The sequence below is a fragment of the Apodemus sylvaticus genome, chromosome 23, assembly GCF_947179515.1.
Source record: "Apodemus sylvaticus chromosome 23, mApoSyl1.1, whole genome shotgun sequence".
NCBI lineage: Eukaryota > Metazoa > Chordata > Mammalia > Rodentia > Muridae > Apodemus > Apodemus sylvaticus.
The window spans coordinates 56,317,030-56,340,317 of NC_067494.1; the positions used below are offsets into that span (position 1 = coordinate 56,317,030).

The 23,288-nt window shown below is 34.2% G+C and overlaps 1 protein-coding gene across 1 annotated transcript in view; it reads left to right on the forward strand.

Annotated features, from left to right (window-relative positions):
* The window catches only part of LOC127673799 (uncharacterized), a 103,996-nt gene that overhangs the window by 51,017 nt on the left and 29,691 nt on the right, over positions 1 to 23,288 (forward strand). The window lies entirely within an intron of this gene.

Genomic DNA, 23,288 nt, shown 5'->3' on the forward strand with positions numbered 1-23,288 from the left:
TGTGTGTCTGAGTGTGTGTGTATATATGTATGTTTGTATGTGAGTGTGTGTGTATGTTTGTGTGTGTGTGTGTGTGTATGTATATTTGTGTGTGAGTGTGTGTGTATATGTATGTTTGTGTGTATGTGTGTGTGTGAGTGTGTGTTTATGTATGTTTGTGTGTGTGAATGTATGTGTATATGTATGTTTGTGTGTGTGTGTGTGAGTGTGTGTATATTTGTTTGTGTGTATGTGTGTGTATGTATGTATGTTTGTGTGTGAGTCTGTGTGTGTGCGTGTGTGTGTATGTATGTATATGAGAGAGTAGAGGGGAAAGGTCTGGAGGAAGGGAAAATTATCAGAATGTGTTGTATGACAAAAGAAACTACGTTTAATAAAAGGAATGAGAAAGAAAATATAATGATTTGTCTGAAAAAGGAAAATAAAAGGCCTTATGTTTCAAACTTTAAATAATAACGATAAAATAAAATAAATATTTTATATTTATTACAGTGGTTTTTATTGTGAAGTTGTAGATGATAGAGGGAATTTATTTAAATAATGCATGTTATACTTAACTATGATTCTAAATTAAGCAGTCACTGTGATGGAAAGAAAATATACAAATCTTCAATGCTATCTGATATCCATGTGGATGAAACTTTCTGGCACCATTCAGGAAGCCACATTAATTTTTAAAGTCTCTTATGATTTTTGCATGTTGGTCTCTAAGGCTCAGAGTGATAATGAAACTGAATTTTCACATATACCTTTCAGAGTTTAAAAAAGAATTAGATATTGAGAATATTTGGGAATGAATATGCATTTCACATTGTTTTGTATAATTCACATTGTTTTGTATAAAATTCCTTCCCCTTTCAACAGGTATTATTATTGATATCTATCTATCTATCTACCTCATCTCTCATGTCATATTTTTAGGAAAATCTGATATTTAATAAAATTTCCCATATTTCAACAATCGGTTATTTAATAAAAATTCCTATATTTCAACAATTGTTAAAGAAAGACACACTTAAAGCCAAAAGACTGAAGGATGTGAAAAGCACTTGTCACTTTGTCAGTTATAGCATAAACTTCTGTATCTTGAAACCACAATGGCCTGTCACTGCTAAAGAATTCCCAGACTTCAGTGGTTGGCTTACGAACTGCAGTCTACAGTTGGTATTTAGTGCCTAGAAGGAAAGTGATAATTTCATATCCATTGATTGATTGTCAATTCCAGGCTCCATTGTAAAGGTATGTATGTAATAACTAATTTGATTCTTATGATAGTCTAATAAAATCAGGAAGTGTTCTATCTTGATTCTCCAGATCCAGTAAACTAGCTCTTAGCTTGGCAGTGTCTTCATGGAAAGTTACTCAGTAACAATATTCAGTGCCAATTCCCTAACAAAACAAAGTTATGAAATAAGGAGAGCTATGCTTTGAGCTTCCGGGAGAATGCAATCTATAGGTCTTCAAAAAATACCTACCCTGAACATGGAACAGGAATATTTTCTAGACTAATTGTTTTTACCCACTTTTCTTGTAAACCGGTTAGACTTCAACCTAAAACCTATGAACTATTTGGGTTTCCAGCAAATTGCTATTTTTTCCAAGATGTGTTGTGATTATTTAAATGTAACTATTTTAATGTTCATTCAAATAGAAAGGAATCATTTTCCTCATATGTTCATTTACTTTTAAATTTTTAGTATCATGAAACTGAATTGGTATCATTTTTGTAAAATTCCTTTACATTACTGTGTGATGTGTTATGAAAACCATTGGCTGCTGTTCTTCTTCCTGACACCTCTAATCTCATGACTTTCTACATAAAAGCCAGTGTCTCTCTGCATATTCTTTAAAGATATATATTTTGGGCAACATGATAGTCACTTCACATATGTTTTAGTATTCAAATTGTATGAACAGAGTAAAGAAACACCAGAAGAGTAGCTATCAATCTGTCTACTGATCTGTCACGTATCTGTCTCTATATTCTCTCCCTCACCTATATAACTTTCATGTACATATGTATGGTTGTGAAAATATGTGATACCTTGCAAAGACATATGGTTCAACAACTGTTAGAAAAATGTTTTAAAGCCACTAAGTATACGGGAAGGACATGCATGTGCCCATTTGTCAGTTGGCAAGAGCCTTAGAATATCGACATCACAATGATTCTTCATCTTGACTACTACGGAATCCTCAGACTTCAGTAGCTTGTCTACCAACTGTAGTCTCCAGTTTGGTATTCAGAAGCAGGAAGGCAAAATTCAAGTTTATTCAAAGGTTCTCCCTTCCAGGCTCCACCGAAAAGGTATTTTTTTATAAGTATTTCCTTTCTCATGATAGTCTAATCATATCAGAAAGTTTTCTCTCTTTATTCCTCCAGATCATGTGAACTACTTCTCAACTCAGCAGTGGTTTCTTGAAAAGGTAGTCATGGTAGCCATAATTGGTACCAATCTTCTGTAGAAACAACATTATTATGTGAGGGGAGGTATGCTTTGAGCATACAGGAGAAAGATTTCTGTAAATTTAAAAAAATCTGTCAAAGATATGAGTGAGGATTATTTTATGTACAACACAATTGTTTTAACCACCTTGTCTACAAAGATTTTTAAAAAGAATTTGCCATATTTTTTTGTAGACCCTAAATCTAACAATTCCCTGGTTTTCTTCAAATTCGTACAGTTTACAACTCATTTTGTGTTCTTTGGAATCTACTTCTGAATATTTGAACATTTATTCAGATTAGACAGGAACTAATTTACAGACATGTTAATTTCCTTTCCATTTGTTCATCATGAATTTGAGTTGCTATTATTTTGTAACATATCTTAACATTAGTATTTGAAATATGTGATGACAACCATCGGCTGCTGTTTTTCCTGACTTTGAATCTCATGGGTCTTAAATGCTTTCTACATGACATTGGTGTGTCTCTACATAATCATTGTTAGATATGTCATATTTTTGAGCAGAGTTACATTCACTTAATATAGAATTTAATATTTGTATTATATAAAGAGTGTAGAGTAACCACCAAAAAGTAGCCACTCCAATATTACAGGGAAGAAGGTGATTATGGGTTAGATAAAAATGTTCAGAGGAATCTAAAAATGTTTACATCAGATTGAAGCTTGATTTTATCAGTGTTGTCTAAGATAGAACAGAGAATATCAGGGTAGAAAATTGGAGATAGCTGGGGGAGTGAGAGAAACGTTGCCATCATAAAGAGAATGGGGCTCCTATAACATTTTGGGAGTTAGCTTAGTGCAGAAGCTGATGGAGATGTTTGGGAAGAAACACAATCTAAGGGAAATGTATAAAAATTACTTTTACTTCCTGTTCAGGTAAAATTAATGGCCAGTGTGGCTATTGACAATCCTCATAGGAGTCACAAGGCAAGGGATTGCCAGTTTGTTTTCCCAGAGGCAAGGGAAATGATGCTTTTCTCTGAACAGGATTAATTTTTCACTAATTATTTTATAAATACTAATTTTGGTGCGGAGCTTTATGTTTGTTTCTAAACACCAGGAATCCATCCGTGATCTATCCTGAGCTGGAACTATCTTGGCATTTTAGAATATATAGACTCCCTGAGACACAACTAGATTTAATCGTTAGGAAAACCTGGCTGTTTCCTTGACTTCAACATATATTAGCTACATAAAGTTTATTGAATCCTAATAAGTATGTGTCTTCTTCTATACATTTCAAAGATTACTGTGATTTTTGCATTTACTAGACTCTAAGGTTCACAATATTAATGAAGTCTACATGTGGTCCTTTTCACATTCATTCTGAATAGGTTTAAAGATTAGGAATTGAGAACCTTTATATATTATAAGTATATACAAATATTTTATACATGTATTTCACATATTGCTGTACATATATTATTATTGTGGTTATCTATCTGTCTGTCTGTCTATCTATCTATCTCTGAGGTTGTAAGAAATTATTTCTTACAATATTTCAGTTACAGAAAATTATTTTTGAAGCCATAAGTATAAGAGAAGGCAATGTGTGTGTGTCACTGTGTCAGAGGACCCAGAGCCTTAGACTATTAACATTACAACGGACTATCAGCCTGTCCACTAAAGAGGCCTCACACCTCAATAGTATGTTTTCAAACTGTATTCAGCAATATGATGTTCAAGGGGAGGAAGGCAAAATAAAATTTCAATTCCATTGGAAGTTTCTCCCTTCCAGGCTCCAGGGAAAAGGTATTTTTATATACAGTTTGAATCTGATGATAGACAAAGCACATCAGGAATTATCTCTTTTTTCCTGCACAAAATTGAATTGGAATTATCTTTAATGTGTCTTTTCATTATTGATAGACATTGGTGATGACAACTATTGGTAGCTGTATCTCTTAGACAGTTCGATTCACAGGGATCCTAAATGCTTTCTAATAAAAGATATAGTGTGTCTGTTCACATACTTTGAAAAAAGTAATATGATTTGGGCAAAATCATAGTCCCATAAGGAAAGTATATATCATAAATATGCCTTTGTATGAGCACATTACAGTAAAGAAACCAACAGAAGATTTGCCCATTATTACAGGGAAGAATTTCATTAGGAATTAGAAAGGAAAGATGTTCAGAGGCAGCTGGAAGAGTTCAGAGAGAAAAGAGAAACAGATTTGATAAGGTCAAGGCTGGGTAATAAAGAAGGAAGAATATCCAGGAGAGAAAAAAGGGAATAATTTGAGTAGGAGAAGCATTACCTTCATAGAGATGGGGAGGGGCTTCTATCTTTAGCATAGCACAGGAGATGGAGTGTTTGGAGAGGTCCAGGAATCTAGGTATCAATTTTAAAATGTACAGTTTTTTTTACTTCCCAGAATCAATGTTGATATTTACATAGGAGCCACAGGCAGACAACAAGAGAAATGACCCTTTTTCTGGACTAGACAAACTTAACAAATATCTTTTTGAATGCTGGAGGATTTGGTTTTTTTTGTTTGTTTGTTTGTTTATATATTTGTTTGTTTTTCCGATTTGACAGTAATCTAGTTTATTATAAGAGCTTTGACAGCTCAGCTGAACATCAGAAATATGTAAGCATAAGTGTTGGTCCTGAGTTATTTATATCAATACAATTACACCTTGAGAAGACAATACACACCAGCTACTCATATGTAAGTTTTTAACGTTCAAGATAGTTGGAGGAAGGGACAATCACATTACAAGGAAATTTCTGAAGGATACAGACATATAGGCTAATATATAAGAAAGGCCAGAATGTTTACAAGTATCAAAAACAATCTAAAATTTTTAACTCAGGTTCATTTTTTAAGTTCTTACTATCTTTCCCAATAGAATATCATTTATGTTATGAGTTACCATTATCTTTCAATATTATATACTTATTTATTTGTGAATTTCATTCATGTGTACTGTATATTAACTTATCATTATAAATGTTGCAATCATATTCCTCAGATCTTGCCTTTAATCTTTATTTAGTGTGTTTTTATATCATGAAATTAAAATTCAGTATGAACATTGGTCTTACAACTTATCCCCTGAGTTCTTGTTCCGTTAGGTGGAGACCTGTACAAGGAGTACCTCGACTTTTCTATACGGAACCCCTTGTGAAGGCAGACATGGGTGGATTACAGCGAACCTTGCTGTGCCAAGGTCCCGTGGAACTCACAAGGGGCACGAAAACAAACAGACGACATCTGTCCTTATTTGATGACGTGTTAGTAGTGTCTAGTAACCTGTGAGTATTTGCAACTAGCATTCCTAACTATGATAGGCTACAGTTTAATTAGGACTTTCTGTATGAATATAAAATGTTCTTTTACTTCTATTTTAAAAAGAACATACATTCATTACTTCATGCTCACAACTTCTTTTTACTCTACAGTGGTTGAGGTTTGGTCGACAATCCCATAGGCACTTCTCAATTTGTTTTGTCCAAAGATTTAGACACATTTTCTTTAAAAGTTGAAATATTTAAGGTGCTCTCCTGCTATTTGAATCTGGGGAAAGAATAACGACAAACTTTAAAAGGAGGCAGAAGGACAAGCACATGCCAGTAATAGTAACATTATAAAGCTGACTTATGAGTATTGAAACTTTGTGGGATTATGTGGACTGTACAGAGAGACATATTCTCAAAATAAAATATTTAAAATATGAGAAGCTGGTGTCTTCTTACTTGTTGTTTCCAGATAGACTGAGACAAAAGAGAGAAGAATGCCTGATTATGATTCTTGTACACAAGTGGCAACCCATGTAAATGCTTCTTGACTTCATAGTTTCCATATAAAGAATCAAGGTGCAGCTACTATCCCTTCTAATAGCAGTTAGTAATCACAGGAAACTTCAGGCAGCGAGTTCTTCCTAGTTGGTGATTCTGCATATACTCAAGAAAAGCGCTGTGATTAAATGAAGATGTATATAAGGTTGCACTGTAACTTATGATCATGGAGGTGTCTTGCTGGACCATATCCCATATAATCTCCACTCTCCGTGATCATAGCCTTTCTATTCTAGAAGGTATGAAGTTGATACTGATACTATCAAGTAAATATTTTACAATAGGTTCTCATAAGTTCATAAATGGTCTGGAGAACAGACATCAATAATATAGTTTATTCAGCTTGGTAGATAAAATTTCTGGCCATTCTTAGATAATATGCCAGAAGATACTTTTCAAAAACTGTGGGAAAATGAAATTTTCAGAAGAGAAAAATGGGGTAAATTTGGCCTTCAACCCTGATCAGTGTCTGTAAGCTCCCAGCATAGAAAATGTTATTGTCTGGCTGATACAGGTTCAAAATAAGTGAATATACAGTTTTGTCTACCAATCTCTCATCCTTCTCATCATTTCTACTCAACTCAACTTTAGTCCACACTTGGAAATACATTTTTTAAAAGATAGTAATTGACTCATTTGAATGAAAAATGTAGATACTGATCAGGTACCTTTTATGTAAAATTGGTGTAAGTGAAATTCACTTTAATTTTTGAGAGTAAAGGAAAGTAAAATAAATGTTTTTCTTGAAAGACCATATATTTGTCTTGCTACTGCTGTGTAGTGAGAAAAACTAAAATTATTTTGAGATTGCCATTCATATTTTGTTAAGAGCATTAGTAGTATTGTAGGAGATGAATGTCATTATTTCCTTTTGAAAGATAGGTTATCTCTTATCAGACATTTGAATTAGAGGCTTTAGTTTTATGCATTTCTTCTGAATTTTTGTTCATATACATGCATTTATATGTATATATACATATTTTTATTGCTACATATATATGTATGTATAATATATATATATATATATATATATATATATATATATATATATATATAATTAGAAGTCCTGAAGTGGAAAGAAAATATAAGTACAAATATTTCATTTGATTTCGACATTTGTTTGTATGTTTGTGTGTGAGTGTTCATGTGTATGCTATAGTAAATATTACATAATTGTATTTTGGCTGTTACATGGTACATTAGATAGTGTGGGATATTTTCTCTGTAGTATTTTGTGTAAAAAACACCACATATTTCAAATTTATATACATATATATGATTTTTAAATCAGAGTTTATATAGTCTCATATTGTCTCTTGAATCTGAAAGAGGCAGAATAAGTATGTTTAGTTTTGTTCCAATGTGTTAGCTCAACAGTGTCCAATACAGACTTATGTACCCCAGTGCACACATTGAAACATACACACACACACACACACACAAACACACACACTAACACAAACACACACACATACACATGCAAAGAGTTAATATTCAGCCTATCATAATGTAATAGAAATGTCACATATATGGGAAGGATTCTGTCCAAAGATAGAAGGGAAAGGAGAAAACAAGAAAAATTAATTAGAAAATAGTATATATGTATTTGAAATTCTCAAAGGACAAACTGCATATAAAGGGAATGATGAAAGAAGGAAAGTAATACTTCCAAGGTTGCTTCTTACAAGCACTTTTGATAAGAACAGAATGCTTGATAGGAAGACATATTTCTAATTATTTGTTTAAATTGTAGGGATAAATAATCATATTTTGGATATTTGTATGATATGTCCTTTGTATGTTTACTAAAGGAGCCATTGTTGTGAGCTGATATGACTTCTTAATATACAAAGAAGGGCAAAGGAAAATGAATATTATTCAGTTAGATAATATTTTATATGATTTATTTGGGAAAGATTATTACATATAGTTAAGTAAAATATAAAATTTCAACTAATGTTTTATGGTATTTCATTATAAAAATAAAAGCAAAATGGTTACTAATGAACAAAATGTAAGGAAGAAATTTGAAATACATATCTTTCTCAAAATGTCACAAATTCAAATATATATATATATATATATATATATATATATATATATATATATATATATATATATATATATATATGTATGTATATATATTCACACACATATTCATGAAAAATTTGTTTTAAACCTTCTCCAGTCATAAAAAAATCAGGCTATGTATATTTATGAGCCTTGAGAAGCTCGTATCCAGTAACTTCCTTCCACATGCTTTGTTGAATTCCATGTTCCCTGGCTTGAACTGTGCCTGCGTGATAAACCGGAGTCCTCCTCTGCTCTGGGACAGGAGGAACTCAGTATTTCCATAAGCATTACCAACTACAATGCAAATTACACTAACAGAGATTCTTGATTCTCTTTCTAGGAATAAGAAAAAATTTAAAATAAAATTGATCATTCCACTGAATAACCTGTGGGCTGTGGATAATGTGGAACTAGTCAGAAAAAATGAATTCTCTCTTTGCAAGAACCTTTTCCTGTTTTGGCCAGATGGAAGTTTTTTGGCTTCCTTTTGGTAAGACCGATAGTTTGAACCTGTATTCATAGGAAGATAGCTATAAAAATTGGTGGGCAAATTAATGCTTCAAAATTCACGGGTTAAACCAATTAATCAGAATATTTGCAAAATTAGAGTACAGTTAATCTGACTGTATACCAGATGCCAACTGCAATTTTTATCTTCAATGATGATACCAGTTTGTCTATAATTTCTACAACATACTTCTCACATGTAAGTATGTACCTTAGTTTTTTATCTGTGATGTTCATCAGAATTCCAGAGATTCTTGGGAAAGAATGGAGGTGCACTGTCTTCTAAAAAGGATGTGGACAAAACAAGGACTTACAAGGATGTAGCGTATTCTCCACATGGTTTTCCCCATAATGTCTGGTATTATCTAGGTTTTAAAAATTCACAAATTGATTTCTCTCCAATAATACTGCATAGTATACATAAATTGGATCGACACCTCAAATATTACCCAGTTAATTTCGATAAAAATAGTATTTAATTGAACACATAAAAATAATTACTCATAGAATACTCAAGTATTAGAATGTCTGTGCAGTACAATGTCACTGGTAGCTAATGGGCAATTGATAAGGATAAAGGTCAAAGGATAAAATACCATCAGATCTGCAAATGCTAGATACACAAACTACCTCATTTTGATATGACTGCTCAATATCCAGGCTCTTCTAAGCCTTCCTCAATTCTCATACCCTTCTTTTCTCCCCCAGGTCAACACTTCCTAATCTGTCCTTAACTTTGCTCAGTCACCTTAGTCCAAGCTCAGCACCCTAAGTCTACCCTCAGGTTAATTATGTTTCTAATCTCCTGCCTGATACCCCAGGCCACCTAGGGAAGAAATCAATGGCCAAAACACCTTAGATCTCACATGGCTGGTGTCTCTTTCTCCCTCTGTAGCATGGTGAATCCTTTCAACCTCCCCTGCATCTGCAAGACTTCCCATAGTAAAACTGGAATTCCTTCTTATTCCACTTAGCTCATTGGTCATTAAGATCTTTATTGTTCGATGAAGAACCAATTAGGTAACAGGACCTTCAGTGTTCATATGCATTTCCTGATCAAAGTGTCAGAACCAACCACTTCACATCATCAAGTACCTACGAGCTTTACTGCTATGTCATTTTCTATTTTAGTGATATGTGATGTGTTGGGTGTGTGTATCTGTGTGTCTGCATGTGAGTATGTGTGTGTATATGTGTAGGTTGAGGGGCGCAGACATAATCCACCCTTCTGATAAAAATGGTTGTAGGGAGAGACTAGAGTAGGTGAGCAGCTGAGTGTAGAATCATGAATGTGCCAGTCTGTGAGCAAGAATCAGTTCATAAGTCCATAGGAAGTCAGCTTGCATTATGGAAGTTGGAACAGTGGCAGAGTGGAGAAGAAAATTCAGTGAATGAAAGATCTTTGCAGCATGGATAATTATTTTTAGAAAGAGGAATCAATGTATCCTTTAGCTTACTGATAGGAAAAATAAACATTACATAGGGTTTTGAGCATAGGCAAAAGGAATAGTGCACTGGGTAAGGGTTGCTAATTGGAACGGGGAAGTGAGAAGGGGTGGGTGGGAGGACAGGGGAAGAGAAGGGGGCTTGCAGGACTTTCGGGGAGTGGGGGGGCTAGAAAAGGGGAAATCATTTGAAATGTAAATAAATTATATCGAATAAAAAAAAAAAGAATTCTCACCTGAAGAATTTCGGACAGCAGAGAAACATCTTAAAAAGTGCTCAACTTCATTAGTCATTAGGGAAATGCAAATCAAAACAACCCTGAGATTTCACCTTACACCAGTCAGAATGGCTAAGATTAAAAATTCAGGAAACAGCAGGTGTTGGCGAGGATGTGGAGAAAGAGGAACACTCCTCCACTGCTGGTGGGGTTGCAAATTGGTACAACCACTCTGGAAATCAGTCTGGCGGTTCCTCCGAAAAATGGGCACCTCACTTCCAGAAGATCCTGCTATACCACTCCTGGGCATATACCCAAAAGATTCCCCAGCATGTAATAAGGATACATGTTCTACTATGTTCATAGCAGCCCTATTTATAATTGCCAGGAGATGGAAAGAACCCAGGTATCCCTCAACAGAAGAGTGGATGCAAAAAATGTGGTATATATACACAATGGAGTACTATTCAGCCATTAGAAACAATGAATTCATGAAATACTTAGGCAAATGGATGGAGCTGGAGAACATCATTCTAAGTGAGGTAACCCAGACTCAAAAGATGAATCATGGTATGCACTCAGTAATAAGTCGATATTAACCTAGAAAACTGGAATACCCAAAACATAATCCACACATCAAATGAGGTACAAGAAGAACGGAGGAGTGGCCCCTTGTTCTGGAAAGACTCAGTGAAGCAGTATAGAACAAAGTCAGAACAGGGAAGGGTTGGGTGGGAAAACAGGGGGAGGGAAGGGGACTGATGGGACTTTCGGGAAGTGGGGGTCCAGAAAAGGGGAAATCATTTGAAATGTAAATAAATATATCAATAAATTAAAAAAAATAAAAAAAGATAATGTTGATGACTAAAAGCCACTGTGAATGTGTCAAATATCAATTAGGTTTAACACATTCAACCTAAAATTTTCAGTTATAGATGTTAGCATGTTAAAATCATATTGAATCTATCTTATATTAGAGTATTATAAGCTATAGTTGAATAGTGGTGGTCTTATTATTTGTACCAAGAGAGTTGACTGAAGACTCACACAGATGAAGCACTAGATTCTAGGACCTCCAGTCTTGTATGCCAATTCACTCAAGGAAACAAACAGTATTTTTTTTCTAAAAGGTGTTCTCCCTGCATTAAGTGTGTTCTAAACAATGGTCATGTACCTAACCTGTGGTTTAGTGTGAATAATGATCCCTTTCAATGTGACATGATGTCACACTAAGAGGACACTGCCTTAACTATCCCCTTTTACATATGAAACTGAAGCTTAGCCCTGCCATAGTCACATAGCTCTTGCAACATAGTCAAGTCTTCATGTTCCCAACTAGCCTCCATACTATATTCAACCCCCTGTCATAAAAGTCATCCACTGAAATATATCATGCACATGGTCAGTCATGTGGAGACTATCATCTACACCTGTACCCTCAGAATAGCAGTTGGGTTATACTAATTTTTCTGAACAATAATCTTAACAGTTTTAGTGCTGTCAAGACTCTAACCTTTTTGTCTTTTAATATTACAGTTCGATTGAAGAGAAAGATCACTGGTATTATTTTCTCAGAAGGTATTTTACTTGTGATTATACTTTAATTTTGTTCTGATATGTGAATTGTAGATTGTTCTTCATTTCTTTTTTAAAAACATGTTTGGTAGACTATCTCCAAATATGTTGCTGATTAGATGGTCACTGAATATTACTTTAGCTTCTCTTGTCTATTCATTTAATGTGGAGGAAGTGCACTCCTTGCCTCTTCTTTATATTGGAGTAAACAGTATTCTTCAGTATTACTTTAAATTCCACTCCATAGATGCTACTCTAATTCAAACCATCTGCATTTCCTCCATTAAGGTCAAGCAGACTTTTGCCTTTTCCTTGTGTATTAGTCATAGATCTTTCAATAGAGCCACAGAACTTATGGACTGTCCCTGAATATTAAGGGAATTTATTGTATTGACTTGTCCTCTAACTAAGCCAACAGTAGCTATCTAGGAGGGGGATGTCAAAAAATGTAGTAGTTCTTCAGTCTCTGAGGCCAGTTTGTTTCCCTGGTCTTCTGTATGAACTGGAATCCTGAAGAAGATGTGCTGGCAGTAAGAGCAAGCAGGCAAAAAAGAGTGAGACTTCCTTCTTCCGATGTCCTCATGTAGGCCTCCAGCAGAAGATGTGGCTCAGATTAATGGTGTGTACCAGCATGCCTAGGTTGGGACCGTGTTTTCTCCCAGGGTGACCTTGAATTCAGATCCACCTCCCTCAGTCAATAGAAATTAATAGTGGGTGTGGTCAACCTTGCCTAGGCCTAAGCATTTCATGGCCACTATGTCTCAAGATTTCTATGTCAAGGTCCAAGTCAAAAGCCTATGTCTTCTATCCTCAAGATCTGGATCACAGGGGTGCCCAAAATTTCTGGATTGTAGTTCGTGTCAGATGTAGCCAATTTCACAACATTGCAACCAACAATTTCTGAGGACTGGCTGTGTTTCCTAAGTCAATGTGCTATTATGTGACAACATCTTTGCTTCTGAAATATTTTAAAATATTCCCTCATCCAATACTGCATATTGCCAAACTGATGGTCTTGTATTTAACACTATGAGGTTACTTATAAACTATTAACAGTGATTAGTTTAAAATAATCTACTAGTGAATTAATTTTCCTCTGTTGTTTGTTTTTATTTCATTTGAGCAGATCCATTGATGCAGCCAAGATGGATATGAAGAAACCATTCTCACTTACGATATTCACCGAAGACATACCAACCTGTGACACTGTATGTAAATACAAAACAAAAACTGAAATTTCAACTTCTTGACTAGCAGTGAGACAATGTGTTTGTAGAGTAATGTAAGATGGAGACATAAGAGGATGGAGGGGAGAGATAGTAAGAACTTATGCATATGAAAAGTTATATTGGTATAGCATGCTCAAATGTTTTTTATGTGTGATATGTAGAAAGCAATATGAAGCAACATTGATACATATGCTAAAGCAAAAACAAATGTATTTTTTCTACAATTACTGAAAATTACTTCAGGTAGTTGCAACAACATACATTTCCATGCCAAGTTTTATTATTAGAATTAAACAGCTTGTTTCATCATTTTTATTGGGATTATTACAATCTCCTTGTATCTATCTCTTGAGGCCTGCTTTGTGACCAAGAATGTGGTGAGTTCTGGAGAAAGTACCATGGGGTGCTGAGCAGAAGGAATATTCTTTTGTTTTAGGATAAAATGCTGTATAGATATCTGTTTAATCCAATTGGTTCATAACTTCTGTTAGTTTCTTTTTAGTTTCTGTTGCCATGTTCAGTCTATTTATGAGAGTGGGGTGTTGAAGTCTCCATCTATTAATGTGTGAGGTGCAATATGTGCTTTGAGTTTTAATAAAGTTTCTTTTATGAATGTGAGTGTCCTTGCATTTGAAGCATAGATGTTCAAAAATGAGAGTTCTTCTTGGTAGATTTTTCCCTTGATGTGTATGAAGAGGCCTACCTTAACTTTTTTGATAACTTTAGCTTGAAAATCAATTTTATTTGAAATTAGAATGGCTATTCCAGCTTCTTTCTTGGAATTGTTTCCTTGGAAAATTCTTTTCTTTGAGGTAGACAGATGTCTTTGTCACTGAGGTAGGTTTCCTGTATGCAGCAAACTGTTGGGTCTTTTTATGTATCCAGTCTGTTAGTCTACGTCTTTTTTATTAGAGAACTGAGTCCACTGATGTTGAGAGATATTAAATAAAAGAGATTGTTGCTTCCTGTTATTTTTGTTGTTAGAGCTGAAATTATGTTTTTCTGGCTATCTTCTTTTTCGGTTATTAAAAGGTTATTTTCTTCCTTTTTCTAGGTTGTAGTTCCCCCTCCCCTTGTATTGGATTTCTCTATTTATGATCCTTTGTAGATCTGGATTTGTGGAAAGATCTTGTGTAAATTTGTTTTTGTCGTGGAATATCTGGGTTTCTCCATCTCTCCTAACAGAGTTTTACTGGGTATAGAAGCCTGAACTGGGCAGGGCGGTGGTACTGCACACCTTTAATCCCAGCACTTGGGAGGCAGAGGCAGACGGATTTCTGAGTTCGAGGCCAGCCTGGTCTACAGAGTGAGTTTCAGGACAGCCAGGGCTACACAGAGAAACCCTGTCTCGATAAAAACAACAACATAAAAACAAACAAACAAACAAACAAACAAACAAACAAACAAACAGAAGCCTGAACTGGCATTTGTGTTCTCTGAGGGTGTGTGGAGCACCTTGTGAGGATGTTAGGGATTTTGTAATCTCTAGGGAGAAGTAAGGTGTAATTCTAATTGGTCTGACTTTATGGTACTTGACCTTTTTCCTTTGCTGCTTTTAGAATGAAGCAGCTTTTCACCATGAGTTCTTTTTGCTTAAATATTAACTTATGTCATGTTCAACTATTACTTATTTTAAAATATTTGTGTTCTAATCAACAATAATTGTTATTATGTAAGTTAAACATAAACAAATCTTAAACAGAGCAAACTATTGTCAAGAATTCATTTGCTCTCCACATCCACATGTCCTGTATTGTTTTTTGGCTTTACCTTTGTACTCTGCTCTTTCAGTATGTCTCTGTGCATCGTCATACCTGCTTTGGAAGGTCAGCTCCATAATCATGGCTCTTTATCCTCATATTTATTTCAATGTTCTAGGCATAGGGATATCATTTTATGTAACGTTTGTTTAAAAATCATTTCTTATTAACTTATCATTGGTTTGTGCTTGTGTGTGCGTGTTTGTGTGTTTGTGAGTATGTCTGTGTGTCTGTGTGTTCAAATGTATACAGTGCTTAGGCTACAACTCATAACTTCAAGCATAATATGTAGTAGTTTTATCACTTAGTTGTACACATAGCTATTAAATCATTGTCTATTTTGGGCTGGAGAGATTGCTCAGCATTTAAGAGCACTAACTGCTCTTCCAGAGGTCCTGAGTTCAATTCCCAGTAACCACATGGTCGATCACAAACATCTATAATGGGATCTAATGGCCCCATCTGGTGCATCTGAAGGCAGCTACAATTTAATTACATAAAAAATAAATCCTTTAAAATTGTCCATTTTTCTCATATTTTTATTATTGTTCCATTTTCACTATTGGATTTAGTGTGGATCTGAAATTTAACTGTTGTGTTGCATGCAGATTACTGAAGACCATTCTTCCTATAAGCAGAATAGAATTATAAATGCTAATGTGTACAAAATGTATCAAGAGTTGTGAATGTAACATGTCACTGTTGAAATTGCAACAAGGTGTATATAATGATCACCACGCTTTTTGATTTTAATATTTTCTAGGTTATACAAAACAGTACTTAAAGAGAAAGTGTAGTATAAAAGTAATTTCTAACCAGTGACGTCAATTAGGAAAATATTACCTTGTCTGGCAGAACCAGTTATGTCCTCAGGACAGAGAAGAAGGGAAGAGCAGATAGTTCTAGAGGGAAGTGCTCTCTTGCCTCTGATGCTTGATCTCAGCTATGGCAAATGCTCAGTATTGTACATGAGCAATCTCGCTGATGTCTTTCAACACCATGGTGACATAGATCCAATTCCTATAAAGTAAATATTTTTACTGAATTTTAACCAAGACTCCAGTGCTTTTATATATTACCTGCCATAATTATTAACAACCTTTTCTGTAGCTGAGAAGATTGGTAATAGGTACTTTTTAGCTTTTCTTCATATCATGATGTGTTTATTTCTTTTTTGTCCTTGAAGAGTTGTTTTCAGAACATAAAAACACTCTTCTAATTTAAATAAATATCCTCCACCACTTTTCATCCTCCACATTTTCTATTGATTATTTAGCAATGATCCTCCATATTTTTGAGAATCCTTTGGTGGTTTTCTTTGATTTCATATTTACATTCAGGCCTTTCTCACATACTACACTTATTATTTATACTTATTATACTCATTACACTTAAGAAAAATCTGTATTTTTCCTATGGATGAATGAGGAATATATTTTTGCTATTCCAATGTAAGGATTTCTTTTCCTCCCAATTTTCCCCATTTTTCTTATCCTTAGGATTGAATTTATATTCCTCAGACTCTGATTATATTTTAAATTATGAAAATGCAGATGATTTTAGAATCATTAATTTGATAATTTGTTTTAAGTATACAAATCTACTGCCAAGTCAGCTGTGTGAATCCCCAGCTATCCCCAAACCTCTCCCTAAGTTGCACATATCTTCTCCTACTCTTGATTTCAAATACAAATATATAAAATATTGACTTTTTGACTTAATACTGTAGAGATTACAAGTAAGACACGAGTCAGTGCCTATGCCATGGCTGGAAAAGAGCATTTTGCTACCTGCCTAGATGACTTTATGTAATCTAATCTGAAATGCATACCTTGTTAGTGATAGGAACACCTCTAGTGATAGGAACACTAGATGTTTCACATCTAGTTTACTGATATGCAATTTCAATATTTAAAGGGTTTGTATTTTTATCAACTTAGGATGAAAAGGTATAGTTTTTTTTTTTTTTGTAAAATACACATTTTTATGTACCGTTGAACACTTATTAAAAGCCTATTTTTCCTCTAGTAGGAACATGTGATCTATTATAAGGTTAATCTTATTTCTGAGAATTACTTACATATCCCTGGTTCACAATGAGCCAAGAAATATAACACCGTGTACAAAAAAATCCCAGTTGTCTTTTCATATTCATGCATTAAGAATATTAATTTTAGAACTATTTTGTTTAAAAATAGTTTGAAATGTGTCTGTTTTATACACAACATCACCATAAGGAACAAATGCACACATCTTTGCAATCATTAGTTAGATCTTAATATGTTTGAAATGCTCTGAAAACAATATTTTATAATTATGTCAATTAAAATACTATATGAATTATTTCTCTATCTCGTGTGGATTTAATAATACATTGGTGTTTTTAAATTTAGAAATTTTCAGATATTCAACAGAATATCAGATTTAGTTGTCTTTAAATTCATTGTGCTCACTCAGTATGGATATGTATGTGTGTGGATGTTTATGTATATGTGTGTACATGTGTGTGAATGTGGGCACGTGTATGTGTGTTCATTTATGTAGTATTTGAATGTGTCCTTCTTGAATCTATGATTTCTGAGCCATGAGTTATATTTTCATCCAGAGGTGACTAACTCTACAATATTTTCTAATGCACACATTGGTTCCTACCTATTTACATTATAACCACAAGAAGAGAGATAGTCTTATAAGATGGTTTTCCATAATTCTTAGTCTATAGAAAAGAGGATGTTAAATCAGTTAGTGCAATGTGTTCTTGTACATAAAATTCATGTAGCCTGTCATGTTGTGATAGGGTCTTGTATGAAACTTTAGCAAATTCATATGCACAAATACATACACAGACACACATTCACAAACATATATATTTTTTCAGGGTAATAGGTTATTTCCAGTGGATAGAAGACAATAAATACAAACCCTATGGAAGAGATGGCTTATGAAGTGGTTTCCTTTGGTCTTGGGTCAAGGTTGTTTCTGGGTAGCGAGTGTTTCTTATTTAAGGGATTGTTTCCTATACACTCACAGTACTTATATTCTATGGAGCATTATATGGAGAGAGTACTCACTCATCATTTGTTTATTTTGTTTTTTAAGTTTTCTTTTGTTTTTGTCTTGTGGTTTCTTTTTCTAATAGCTGCTGCTATTAATCCTTATTTACCTAAGACTGTGCACATGCTGTGCATGAAAGCAAGAGTGTGAAATGATGGAAGTCCAGATGGCAATGAAGCAAATGGATGTACTCTATTAAACCACCCTCCTTCCTGTCTGCTGCCTTAAGGAAAAAAATAACAGGATGCTGAGTTCCTGCACCCATGGCTACTCAGTCTTCCTTTAGCATACAGAACCTGTTAGTTATGTTTGAATACCAAGTAATCCCACAGTTAATTTTGTGATAAATATGGTAGACGGACAGTCTTCCAGAGTTATATCAAGGGAAGAAAACCAGATGTTTACTGTATATTAGAATTGCCATTTCAAACTGAAGATTACAAGTAATTACTAGATAATAACTAATTTTGTAATCATGAGTTCAAAGTTATTTTATACCATACTTCTCTGTATTTTTCTCAGCATTTATATGTAACAGCAACAAAATTTGAAAAGGTTAATGATATAATGAAGAAGTTACTACCAATGATACGAATGCCTGTAAGTTATTTTCAAGTTACTTGGAGTTAAAATTGAGTCTGTTTTTGAGATTCACATATGTGAAAATGTGTATACATATAAACAATACAGATGAAACTTAATCATGACAAATTTACAGTTCATATTTTTCAACCTTCTCTTTTTGGAAATAAAGGCATCTAAGATATAATAGTAGTCTACAGAGGGATTTTTGTTGTGAATTTCTTGTCTGTGTTTCCATAGAAATGAAACTCATAGCCCAATATTGAATTATACTTCTACTATCACTACACAATAAAGATGCATTGTAATAAAGTGAGATTAATTGGTCATATGTCTGGCCCTGATTTAACATATGATAATCTTAAAGGCAACCAGATCTTTCTTTCCTTCTTTCCTTCTTTCCTTCTTTCCTTCCTTCCTTCTTCCTTCCTTCCTTCCTTCCTTCTTCCTTCCTTCCTTCATTCCTTTACTTCTGTCCTTCTTTCCTTCCTTCCCCTTTACTTTCTATCTTTCGTTCTTTCTTTCTTTCTTTCTTTCTTTCTTTCTTTCTTTCTTTCTATCTATCTTTTTTCTGTCTACTAATTACAATTTTATTGTGCTTCATTTGTGGTATGTGATTCACCTCCTTTCTGATTCCTTCTTTTTATCATTTTCTGTGCCTGGAGTTGTAATATTCTGTTATGCTTGTGTTGTTTTTTAAATCATTAATCAATGTGTTTGTGTACTTGTATGTTTCTTCTCTGTGCATACATATCTGTATACTTGTTCTTTCTGTTTTTAAATGTGCATCTCTGTGTAATTCTCTCTATTTCTCTCTCTATCTTTCCTTCTATGTGTGTGTTTCTCTGTATGTGTATATATCGCTCTCTATCACTCTGTGAGTTTGTATAATGAGTCTCTGAGTGCCAGTCTCTGTCTCTGTCTCTATAGCTCTTCCTCTGTCTCACTCTTTCCTCTCCTGGTATATTTAGGTGGGTGGATGCTCGAGTGTCTGATTGAATGGATCTTTGTCCCACAATATAATAATTTAGAACTCTTTGGGAAAATTCCTTGGTTTTATTTATAAATCAACAATCTACCGTCCGGTTATTTGTGACACTTGGTTCTTTTTGGCTCTCAGAACAGTGAAGATTTCGAACTATGGTTCTGCCCTGGCCATGAGGAAGCTCCTAGAGCACTGTATGGTAAGTCCCAGGGCAATCTGAGGAAGGACTAGAGGAGAGCAGTGGTCTAACCCTAAACCCTGACTAATGAATTCTCAGGTTTTCATTTTTTACTCTTAAATATAAGTATACACAAAACAAAACTAACAGTAGTTCATTCATTAAATTCATAACTAATAACTTCATTATACTCTTCAGGCACATGATACTATCTCATTAAGAAAGAGTCTATGGTGTGACAAAAAATGTAACAGAAACTTCTGGGTTTTCCCCTAGAGAAACTTAATTTTCCTAAAAAGATAAACAAATCAACACTCGGGATATACTGTTTCTGAAGAAAATAACTGAAAAAAATCATTTGGTAATCATGACAGAAAATCCTACTAGCTAAAGGAATTTTTTTCATTGACTCCCAACACCTATGTGATAGCCCATAGGCAACCATTACTCCAGATTGAGCCATCAAATTCCCTGGTCCTGCCTGCTCAGGTGTCAGGCTTAATATTGTACAAAGGTGTACAGCAGAGCAAAACAGTTACAAACAGAGACAAGGCTAAAATTAAAATGAAAACACATTCAAAGAACAGTTTAGTGTCTTTAAATAAACTGTGGTCAAGATTATTTTCTTTGTGTCTAAGTGAAGATTTCTCAGAAGCAGCAAGAAATTAGAGCAAACATCTCATAAAGTTCTACAATGTTGCTGATGACATTGACTGTACAATGATTTTTATGTTTTGTTTTGTTTTGTTTTCAATAATCATTCCAAGTATCCATGAAATACATGGTTTCAGGATGTCCATCACCCTCCCAAAAGCTAGCCACACTCCTAACCAAGGCCATGCCCTGGGTCCACACTCGGGAAGTTGATAACATTGCATCTGTGTAAATTATGTACTGACATCTTTTAACCCTTTGGCCTTAATAATGATTCACAGTTTGTTTTTAACTTCTTACCAGCCATCGTGCCCCGTCCACTTTCTTCCCACAACTTGATGTATGAAGGCTTTGTTCTTTCTGGGAGTGGGCTGAGTTGAGGCATCTGTCCTGTACTCTCTCTTGAGATCAGTTTAATAACAGTGAACTCAAAAAACAAAAACAAAAACAAAAACAAAAAATGTTTTGTTTATTCTAAAGTATGAAGATTGTTTTGCTAATGAAAATTGTAAATGTAACCATATCTCTGAGTCCAGAGACTGAGTGAAATATGCAGTTCATATCTCATTATGACCAGCAATTTAGCCACAAATGAGTGATCATAGTCAGATGATTGGATACTTCATGACTGAATCACCTGCTATTCCTTCTATTGCCTTTAAAATAATTCTCAGTAACTAAATTATTGTCAAATAAATAATAGTAATAAAATGATCAGAAGCATTTGGATAAGATTTAAAATTCTGAGATCATCAAGTGCACTTGCAAGTGTGATTTTTTTAAAGCTAAGAAACAGGTAAGGTTCTAATGCAGAATGTGACCTTCACACAAGTTACAGTAACAATGTCTTTTAGAGATCAGGGAACATGGTTATCCAAAATTTTCTCAGGTATCATGAAAATACTCCATGGGGATATTTTGATTATTTTGGGAAAACAGAAACTGGACTACTAAATTGAAATATTTATTTCAATATTTAATTTCAGGGTTTGAATACACTAGCTAATAAGCAGCAGAAACTCAACACACATATTTGACTTTATTTTCCTTTATGCAACAGAGTATTGCTATTGAGTCTAAGAATTCAGGAACTCTCAATCTTATGGTTTCAATCAAATGAGTGCTGAAAATACAGGCATGGGCCAATTTTGTCTTTTTATAAGGCTGACACAATAGCAGTTCTTGGTCAGAGAAAAGACAAATGTAGAGTGGCAGAATTTCAAATGAATGTATGGAGTGAAATGTGTCAACTTGATAGTATTATAGTTTTAGCATTTGGAAGAGCTTTGTATGTCATGGATGTTCAAGAAAGTCCAAGAACTTAATTCTCTTGGTATTTCATTAGCCTAAATTTGAATGTGTATTTCAACATATAAGCCATACACATGTATCTGTCATACCTAGATTTTTCCAGATTAACTTTGGAAGGATCTGGAGTCTTTTCATCCAAGTGTTGCTATATATCTTGCTCGGACTGTAGCACTGACATTCTATCTGTGTCAGAAGAAAAGGCAAATCAAGACTTTAATCATATTGGTGATTCATCAGAAAGGGATGAAGCGAAGGTGGTACACTTCATAGTAAACCACATCCACAACACAGCACATACTCTCTAAGATCTCTTTAGAGAAGAAATACCTGAAAACAATGGAGAGCACATCAAGCACCTGGATTTAATTGTAATTTCGTGTTTGTTGTTCTGTCCCTGAGTCACTGTTTGTTGGAATACTCTAAGAGTGTTGATGTGAGAAAGGTATTATTCTTACTGCTTTTCAGAAATCTTCACACACATTCAAGAAAGAAGTCATGAGACCGCCGTTTCCTTGAAAAAACTGAATTGTTCATTGAATGTGTGTTGGTGCCTTCCCTAGGTGTAGCAGATAGGAGAGAATTGACTTCAACTGTTGTTGTTCATAAGCCTCCATGGAGAATGATGTTTTTTCTCATCCAGCTTTGAGATTGTACCCTTTGTTCTGGTGACTCTTTTTGACCCTCAGATTATAAATGTTCTCAAGTGTTGCAAAAGTTGTCTGCTTCATACAACTTCAAACTGCCTCATCATTAGTCTATATTCTTCCAGGTCGATGTCTACAAGTAGAGTATTAAATAGTTGCTGTGTGTCCAAAAGGGCTCATGTGTTTCTTACAGCATCAGCCTGAACATTGTTAAGGTGAACAGCAATGGGAGGAAGCAATGGCAGGCCATTCCACTTCACTGTCCTCATACTGTTAAGAGAAATGCACTATATAAATGTGGTCATAATCATGAGAAAAGATATTTTACAGAGAACTAATTGACATGCCTAATAGAATTACTTAGAGAGTGCTAGACAACAAACCATATTTTACATATATATATATATATATATATATATATATATATATATGTATGTATATATATATATACATGTAAAGGGAAATTTTTTAAATGATTGACAAACTAGACATGTAACAGGCATTTGTTATGCTGTAAAAAACATCTCTATATAAGACTCAAACAGACATGTCTTAATACTGTTAACACAGAAAAAGTCTTCCATATAAAGTTCTCCAATGGGTATAAATAATGTGATAAGTTGAAATTTTTCTCCTTGATTTTAGAGTTCTCAGTTTATACAAACTTACCTTATCATAATATCCATGTAAGTCTCCTAATGCTTAAGATGTACATTCTACATTGTCCTGAAAAAGAATGAGACATAAAATAGAGATATGCATGCTGAATTCTATTTGAAAGGTTGATCAAAATCATT